The sequence below is a fragment of the Arachis stenosperma genome, chromosome 9, assembly GCF_014773155.1.
Source record: "Arachis stenosperma cultivar V10309 chromosome 9, arast.V10309.gnm1.PFL2, whole genome shotgun sequence".
In the NCBI taxonomy this organism is placed as follows: Eukaryota; Viridiplantae; Streptophyta; class Magnoliopsida; order Fabales; family Fabaceae; genus Arachis; species Arachis stenosperma.
The window spans coordinates 68,872,056-68,874,444 of NC_080385.1; the positions used below are offsets into that span (position 1 = coordinate 68,872,056).

The following is a 2,389-nucleotide window of genomic DNA, read 5'->3' on the forward strand; positions in this document are numbered from 1 at the left end:
ACTGCCAGGTGCATTTTGCATTCCAGACAGACTTTGAGAAATCAAATTGACTTGTTGAGTCAATATCTTGTTCTGAGCCAGTATGGCATTCAGAGCATCAATCTCAAGAACTCCTTTCTTCTGACCAGTCCCATGGTTCACAGGATTCCTTTCAGAAGTGTACATGAATTGGTTATTTGCAACCATTTTAATGAGTTCCTGAGCCTCTGTAGGCGTCTTCTTCAGATGAAGAGATCCTCCAGCAGAGCTATCCAAGGACATCTTGGATAATTCAGAGAGACCATCATAGAAAATACCTATGATGCTCCATTCAGAAAGCATGTCTGAGGGACATTTTCTGATTAATTGTTTGTATCTTTCCCAAGCTTCATAGAGGGATTCTCCATCCTTCTGTCTGAAGGTTTGGACTTCCACTCTAAGCTTACTCCATTTTTGAGGTGGAAAGAACTTTGCCAAGAAGGCATTGACTAGCTTTTCCCAAGAGTCCAGGCTTTCTTTAGGTTGAGAGTCCAACCATATTCTAGCTCTGTCTCTTATAGCAAAAGGGAATAGCATCAGTTTGTAGACCTCAGGGTCAACCCCATTAGTCTTGACTGTGTCACAGATTTGCAAGAATTCAGCTAAGAACTGATGAGGATCTTCCATTGGAAGTCCATGGAACTTGCAATTCTGTTGCATTAGAGAAACTAATTGAGGCTTAAGCTCAAAGTTGTTTGCTCCAATGGTAGGGATAGAGATGCTTCTCCCATAGAAGTCGGGAGTAGGTGCAGTAAAGTCACCCAGCACCTTCCTTGCATTTGTTGGCATTGTTGTTGTTTTCGGCTGCCATGGGTTCTTCTTCTTTGAAGAATTCGGTTAGGTCCTCTACAGAGAGTTGTGCCTTAGCTTCTCTTAGTTTTCGCTTCAAGGTCCTTTTAGGTTCAGGGTCAGCTTCAACAAGAATGCCTTTGTCTCTGCTCCTGCTCATATGAAAGAGAAGAGAACAAGAAAATGTGGAATCCTCTATGTCACAGTTATATAGATTCCTTGAGGTGTCAGAGGAAACGAAAAATAGAAGAAGGAAGTAGAAGAATTCGAACTTGATTAGATAAAGTTCGAGTTGTGCATTAAGAAGGAGTAGTACTCCATAAATAGAAGGATGTGGGAGGAAGGAAGAGAATTTTCGAAAATTAATTAGAAAGATGTCAAAAATATTTTAAAAATTGTTTGATAATTTTCGAAAATTCAAAGTGGAAAAGAAATCAAGTGATTTTTGAAAAAGATTTTGAAATTAGAAGTTAAAAAGATTTGATTGAAAACTTATTTTGAAAAGATGTGATTAAAAGATATGATTGAAAAGATTTGATTTGAAAACAATTTTAAAAGATATGTTTGAAAACAATTTTTAAAAGATTTGATTTTGAAAATTAATGACTTGCCTAACAAGAAAAGATATGATTCAAACATTAAACCTTTCTCAACAGAAAAGGCAATATACTTGAAATGTTCAATCAAATCATTAATTGTTAGTAAGTATCTTTGAAAAAGGAAAGAAATTGATTTTGAAAACATTTGATTGAAAAGATTTGATTTGAAAAAGATTTGATTTTGAAAAACTTTGAAAACTTGAAAAAAAAATTGATTTGAAAAACAAAATCTTCCCCCTTGTGCCATCCTGGCGTTAAACGCCCAGAATGGTATCCATTCTGGCGTTTAAACGCCCAGAATGGTATCCATTCTGGCGTTTAACGCCCAAAATGCACCCTTTTTGGGCGTTAAACGCCCAACCAGGTACCCTGGCTGGCGTTTAAACGCCAGTCTGTCCTTCTTCACTGGGCGTTTTGAACGCCCAGCTTTTTCTGTATAATTCCTCTGCAGTATGTTCTGAATCTTCAATTCTTTGTATTATTGACTTGAAAAGACACAAATTAAAAATATTTTTGGATTTTTAATAGTCAAAATGCAACAAGAAACAAAAACAATGCATGCAAGACACCAACTTAGCAGTTTGTATACTACTGACACTATATGAGACACATAAACACTCAAGTCAAAAGAATTCAAAGATCAGAGTAAGAAATCATCAAGAATTACTTGAAGATCCTTAAGACACATGAATGAATACATGCAATTGACACCAAACTTAAGATGAGACTCTAGACTCAAACAAGAAATATTTTTGGATTTTATGATTTTGTAAATTTTTTTTGTGCTTTTCGAAAATTAAGTGAAAAAAGATATCAAAATTCTTAATGAGAATTCCAGGAATCAGTGCAATGCTAGTCTAAGACTCCGGTCCAGGAATTAGACATGGCTTCACAGCCAGCCAAGCTTTCAAAGAAAGCTTCGGTCCAAAACACTAGACATGGCCAATGGCCAGCCAAGCCTTAGCAGATCATTGCTCCAATAG

The 2,389-nt window shown here is 36.4% G+C and overlaps 1 non-coding gene across 1 annotated transcript; it reads left to right on the forward strand.

Annotated features, from left to right (window-relative positions):
- Positions 1 to 315: 315 nt before the first annotated feature.
- LOC130952436 (small nucleolar RNA R71) lies at positions 316 to 423 on the forward strand. The gene has a single exon (XR_009074616.1). It is a non-coding gene; the product is annotated as a small nucleolar RNA R71 (small nucleolar RNA).
- The last annotated feature ends 1,966 nt before the right edge of the window (positions 424 to 2,389 follow it).